The sequence below is a fragment of the Juglans regia genome, chromosome 10, assembly GCF_001411555.2.
Source record: "Juglans regia cultivar Chandler chromosome 10, Walnut 2.0, whole genome shotgun sequence".
Classification (NCBI taxonomy): Eukaryota; Viridiplantae; Streptophyta; class Magnoliopsida; order Fagales; family Juglandaceae; genus Juglans; species Juglans regia.
In genome coordinates, this window is record NC_049910.1 from 12143364 (window position 1) to 12150996 (window position 7633).

Below are 7633 nucleotides of genomic sequence, written 5' to 3' on the forward strand. Positions count from 1 at the left end.
ATGTTAGCTCCTCCCATATGATCTGCCAGCTTAGTCCTAAAGTACTGCTAGCTGGTGGCCGCCTAGAAGCCCATATATATTGATGCATCAACTTTTTTCATGAGTGGGTGAATTAAAATGTTGGATGGCGGCATGTCTAGCTATTATGATTAGATATCATGCATGTATTGTTGTTTGGTTGACAAATCTTGATTGTTTGTTGGAAATCATGTTATTGAGATCATGATCCTGATCACCTATTTCTTTTATTAAATTGAATGAGCTAATCAAAACTAAATACTCATGTGGAGTTAATTATACTTGAGAATCTTATACATACAATATTAAATGTTGGGTTTGTGCTCCTTTTGGAGTCCCACACTGATGGAATTTGTAAAGGGAGCCAAGGCCCATGGCTTATAAATAAGAGGGTCTAGCCTCTTAGTTAAGTACACCAAATCATAAGCTTATTTAGTAATTTGTGACTCTAGTAAAATTTTTCTATTAGCCTTTTCTTGTAAAAGGGAAAGAGGTGAGAGTTAAAATTTTGCTAGTGAGAAAGCTTTGTGGGTATCATTTGGGGTGAGGAGAAAAATTGTGTGATTGTAATAATTTTTCACAGTGTATTTTCTTCTCTGGGTCTGGTGATTTTTTCTCCTATTAGGAGTTTCTACGTAAATTCTTGTGTTGTTATTATTTCTCTGTTTTTCTTCATATTTTACCAAATGGTGAATCTTAAGGGGTGAATTTAAGAGGTCCAAATTTTTAACATTAAATACTAGTATGAGATTATGGGAGAGCTGGAACCTTTTAGTGGTAATTTTACTTACCAACTTGATGTAAAATCCGTACATACCTATAAGCTAAAGCCCAGTTTTAAAAGTGGGAGCTGGAAAATTAATGTACGCAATTTGCAAAAGATTATATATGGGGGAAAAAGTAGTCAAAATTTACTTCATAAGGTTAGGCGTGGCATCGATCGACGACTCCGGCCAGGCTCGATCTTCAAAAGATATGTGGGAAAAGCACCCAGTTTTAGACTAATTTGTGGGAGGAAAAAGTAGTCGGTTTTGCGTAATATTATTGTAAGGTTTGGTGTGGCATCGAGTCTCCGTAGATCTGAAAGGCATCTTCTTTTACTTTATGTGGTTCTTGTCTAAAATGACACTTGATGATATTTTGAATAAAATAAATACCTGTCCCTGCTATCTGCTGATCTCATACATTAATAATACTGATCATGATCATGGTTTCCTTCTGTGGCCTTATGGATCATGAAGCCTTGAAGGACTCGTGCAGATCATAGTCAACCCACTTCCAATTTTGCCAAAATCATATTTTTTTTGGGATCAGATTCAATTAAGGAATATTATTTATACGAGTCAAACCCCTTAATTCACGAAACCATGTGAAAATTTAAGCATTTAGCTGGCTCCAGGTTTTACCATCATTTCAATATTTGAGATGTCAAACCAAATAGGATCCATTTAAAATAAGTTTTAAGTCTTTATCTAAATAATCATGCTATTTATGATGAAATGAGATGATGTGTAAGATTAATTCTCAAGTATTAAGAGCATTGCTACCCGTAACATCCTAAAGAAAAATACTTTAGTGTCATAAATGGATTATATAAAAATAAACTCACAAACTAACGTGGTTTAATGTGGTACATTATATTGTAAAATTACTTTTATTGTAAAATAAATCTAATGGATCCCATAAAGTTACGTCAGTTTATAGATTTATTTTTGTGTAATTTTTTTTTTTTGTCTAGCAATTCTCTATTTCAAATGCACCCGTCACACAATTAATTGAGTATAAATTTTCAAGTTTCAATGCTTGTTGTGATGTTTAAAATTGGCCATTTAAGTATGGACATGAAAATCTAGTCTTTCCTTGAAATAAACATCATGTTAGCATAATTTAAAACCCGGGACAAAAAAACTAGCTACTAGAAATTGAGAGAGAAAAAGTGCAAAGGGCTTAGCTGAATAAAGGTTTGCACATGATCTACTAATTTGTAGCAGATGAAGCAGATGATCAGACTCCTTATCACTCCTACTTTTGATGATTCATGATGACGATCAAGAACCGGAATGCACATGATTGTAGCTATATATATATATATATATATATATATATAGAACCTGATCCCCCACGAGGCCCTACTTAATTTCTTTTGTAGCATTGCCTTCTAGTTCACAACATTTTTGTTCATGCGAAGACATATCATGTTATGAGTATGAAAGAAGAATCCAGCAAAGTGAAATTTCAGATTTTCCTGGATTTCTAAATGGTGCTGATCTAGAATGATTAGATTTGGTGATCAGACGCTTATTAGAAAAAATGGTAGGTAGGAAATTGTGTCCAATTTTAAGAATTTATCATATTTGATAATGAAAGTCAAGCTATCACATTTTGGTCTATACTCTAAAAGGACTAGTCAACATTATAATTAGAATCCTTTAAAATCAATATAAAGGGCAATAACTTTTCAATATTCTCAAATAATGTGAGATCTCATTCTCAATTTCTTATTCGCATTTTTTGAATTTTTATACATATTTTTATATATCTTTTCCTATGTGCTTAATAAATTCTAGGTTTGGAAAGAAAGTGGCCAGCTGATAAATGCATGTCACCAAAGATGGCTTCTCATAGACATTTCAATGGCACAGTTCTTGAGCTTGTGATCTACTGTACGTAATAATAGAATCAGATTCTACGTACTGTCAAATGGGGATTATATATATATACCCAGATGGGTATAGTACTATAGGCCGGCCGCCTCTCAACATAGCTAAGGCCAGCTTGATCAATAGCTTCGACTTCCTGTTCATGCACCGTACTCAGATTTGCATGTAGCCATCAAAACATTAGGCCTCTGTACAAATAATAAACAAAATTTAGTACAATTGAGCTCATCTAAATACGTTAGATAGAGTCTGGAAAAAGTACAATGATTACAAATTTGTAAAATCTAACGAGAACGACCTAGCTAGCTAGTCAGAGTAAATTATCTATAACTTCTGATTCTCAAATATAATTGAGGTGATTTTTGTAGCATTGAAAGAATAACTCAATTATCTAAAACTTTGAGCTTCACATATATGTCCAGATTCCAATACTTAAAAGGGACAAAACAGCTCCACAATTTCAAGATAGAAAACTGGACAAAAAGTTGTCTTGACTTTTACTCGAGTGAAAATCCTGAAAATCACTGTTTCATAAGGGTTTGGATTCTCTAAGTAGCCTAGACAAAGCCTAAGTATATATAGAATAATATGCAGAACTTCTAAGATGTGGAGAGAGGCCAGAATTGCCATGATCTTTATCCATTCTTGAGAGATATTAAACCTAAAGGAAATCTACTGCATATTGAAGATCGATTCTCTCTTGATAAGCAGACCTCCATAATTTTGATCGTACTTGAGTGTTGTTGACTCCATTGGTGTAGACGTTTTCGTTGGTTGGAAAGTTTTTCAGAGCTACCTGGGTGAAGAGATCGAGTTGGTACTCGTGGTGAAACTATATATAGAAAGAAATGTGGTTTGGAGTTGTTAGAGTATAGAGATAGAGTGGAATACTCGCGATGTTGCAGATCAGATTTAGTTATTTCAACGGTTTTGTAAGCTGTTTTTTTAAATTGATTGTAACGAACTAAATTTCTATAGTAAATTTTAAGTAGCAACTTAAATTTAGAGTGGTTCTAGATTTTGAAAACATTCTTCAAATGAGTTTTCATTTCGTTACCAAAACTATATAACTTGCATATTTTTAAGCATTTCATTTACTCTCATCAAGCCACCTAATTAGTATTTTCCTACTTAGCTAAACGCTTTTACCATTGGTTCCTTAATTTTATCATTATTCTCTTAATTACAACACCAACCTTGAATTTAGAGTGGTTCTAGATTTTGAAGACGTTCTTCAAATGACCTTTCATTTTGTTACCAAAACTATATAACTTACATAATTTTAAGCATTTCATTTACTCTCATCAAGCCACCTAATTAGTATTTGCCATTGGTTCCTTAATTTTATTATTCTCTTAATTACAACACCAACCTTTTCAGTACTTCAGCCATGGTGATAATTCATTTAATTTACTCATATTTTACATTCTCCTATTATTTAAATGACCATTTGTTGCGTAAAAGATCGATTATTGATCAATTACAACATCCCGGCCAAGAAATTGTTCGATTTCCACTTTTCATAAGACCGATCGAGTTCCGATCCACTGATGTATTCCAATTATTCATGTGCATATATACCTGTTTAGTATAAAGCATTTGATAACTGCGTTCTTTGAAAAATCCTGTTTGCATGGCACACGTATCTCTTAATTTTTTCATGTTGATCATCATGCCTTGATGATGATCATTTTTAAGGCCGGATTAATCTTGTGGACCGTCATGTTATCCGACTAATGGCATCTTCTTCAGGTATGGGCTTATAATTAGGTTCTATATATTGGGCTAGCTGTCACAAAGCAACCCAAGATACCTGTAAATGGATCAAAGAGTGCGCGCGCTAGCCGCTAGCTTTCAAAGTATTTTGAAACTTTGCGGCCTCTTGGTGGAAATTCTTGCTATCTAAAGCAAATGTGCTGAGATATAATTTGCTTACTTGTCATGTTAATTAAGGGTCACTAGGACTGTAAATAAATCAGTCTGTTTGATAGTTCGCTCGGTACTCACTCGGTTAAACTCGAATCGAACTCGACTCGTGAAAAAAAAAGTTCGTTCGTGAAAGCAGATACACGCTCGATTTGTAAATGACACATACTCGACAAAACTCGACTCTGCTAAGACTCGTTAAGGCCCGCTCGTTTATGCTCTAGTCGATTCGTTAGCTTGACTCGATTAAAAATCATTCATATATTGATAAATATATATATATATACCTATGTATGTATACATATACATATATATGTATACATATATATATATGTATTAGCTAATAATATAAGCATACTCATTTTATAATTAAATATATAATATGTAATCTAATTACTAATATCTATATAGTGAATATACTTCATAGGTATATTTTGTAATTTGTATAATAATTAGTCGATAAAATTTAATAATTTCATATACTAGTATGTGAAAATCATATATGAAATAAATATAAGCTATCATATTAAGTGTATGTATTAATAATATATGTAGGCATATATATATATTGTTATTTTGGATAAATATCAACTAGTTAGATATTAATTATTTATAAATTTTTTAAAATTTTATAATTTAATAGAAGTTCTACGTGTTAGTTGTATAAATTTAATATTAGATATTTTATTTATTTATTTAATTTATTAATTATTAAATCTTATTCAGAAAAAAAAAATTCGAGCTCGAGTTCGGCTCGACTCGAACTCGTTTGTGGGACTAGCTAGAGCTCGAGCTCGAGTTGATAGTTTAGCTTCTCGAGTCGAGCTCGAACAAAGAATAAAAAACAATCTTGAGCTTAGGCTCGAGTATTTTGAGTCGAGCCGAGTTCGGCAAGCCAAAGACCGGCTCAACTCGATTAAGGGTCACGTATGTTCCCGGCCTTCCTCCGAAACATCTCATGCATGCATGCATGCAGTCATGCTCACTCGATCAATAGCACTGTAAACCATGTCCTTATATTTGTACGTACGACACATGTTTATCGAATGTATCATAATAATTTACTCCTGATTGTGATTTTTCTGAAACTTCTAACATATCGCTTTAGCCATGGTCGTCTTGAGTCTCTCAACAAAATTGTAGTTAATATATGTTCTTACTAGTATCAGAACTACATATGATGAGTAGTACTTGTGAAACGCCCCAGTCCCTTGTGGGTCGGAGAATTACTTCTTGTCACTTAGAAATTATATTTCAACTATACAGTCATAGACTCCAAATTAACTTTCAATGACGCGTAGGACTCTCTGTTTCAAATCAACTGCTCCAATATAATTATTCTAAATACCACAAAATCTCAAAATAAATATTAACCTTCCAAAATACTCAATCGACAGAGCAAAACAAAACTATTGAATAAAATTCTCTAATAGCCAAAGTACTATCTTTGTACTTAATCCACTATGCTCACGTAGCCTTATACATGCTTCTGATTCTTGGTCCTTAGTTGAAACAATAAAAAATCTTAAAATGTTGTAGAGATAAGGGGTGAGTTATCAACAACTCAGTAAGCAGAGAACATATACTAACATGTAAATATGAGCATTTTTAGAAAGTTCGGTATGTAGGAACGAAATATTTCATTTTCATATACAGATCTCAAAAACATGTTATCAGAAAATTAGAGAGACTTTCAAACTATTCATACTCAAAAACCAGTTGTTCAGATTCAAATATCAATTTCATATTCAAAGACCCTTTGGAATAACATCACTGAATATCTTCATCTTATCATATCATATCGCATATTACCATATCATATCATATACCATATTTAACCCACGTGATAGGGTTGTGCTATCCTCGGTGACCAAACCAAATAATATCATATTGTGAAATGTTCTCTTATTTATTGTCGAAGTCCCGAGTGCGCACAGAGGAAAGAACACCAAAAAGACCACTATGTTTTCAAAGTGGGTGACCCACTTATATCATATCATATCATGTTGATACCAACTATATCACGTGAACCAGTATCATCATATAAGAACCAGAATCAGAATCAGAGTAAAAACAGATAAGTCATGCCAAAGGTTTTTTAGATGCATATCATATCAAACCATGTGCTGAACATATTCATATCATTTTCATATGATAAAAAACAGATTCAAAATATTTTCATATCACATGTACAAAAATTCTCAGATTTTATATTCAGTCTTTTGCACATTTCAGAAACGTGTCAAATATTGCTCATGTCTACACTATTCATGTCAAAAAATATTTTTCTCTTTCATACAGATTTCATGAGTGCATGGAAAACACATAACTGAGGTTGTTTTCACATTTTCTTTTAAAACATAACATGCACATTTTACAAGCTAGTTTCAGTTAATTTTCCTTTTTATGTAAATCTAGTATAGGAACCCTACTTACTTGGACTTTTTAGCTTTTCAAAACTTTTCCACAACAGTGTCGAGTAAATAGTAATTGTCACCTATAAAAATAGTCACGTAATCTTCGTAAATTTTCCGTCGAACATGTATTTCAATACTTAACCTAAAATGCTAAAATTAACCTACTTTAATTCCTTAAAACCTAAAATTCTCATAACCCTAAAATTCCATCACTTACCAAATTCCTCAACATCCACTTAATTTCTCTGACTATTAAATTCTAAATTATTCCTAAAAATGCATACTAATATTTTTACTAATTACAACTATGCCACATAAAATACATCTCTAGTTTAAAAATTCTCTTAACGTAATCATAACAAAATTGATTAAAATAGGAAAGAAAAATTTCATTTAATAAAAATAGACTAATTAGCTTCTCTATTTAAAGGGTTCAAAATAAAATTTTTCACTAATTACTATGTACTTCTAAAATTCATATTTTAAAAATATATTATTACTAATAATATACTTAAAATCTTTATTTCTTTTCTTTATGAGTTATAAATTTAAAAACTAAAACCCTTACAAATTACAAAAATTAGTCTTAATATAAAACCCACCTAAAGCCAT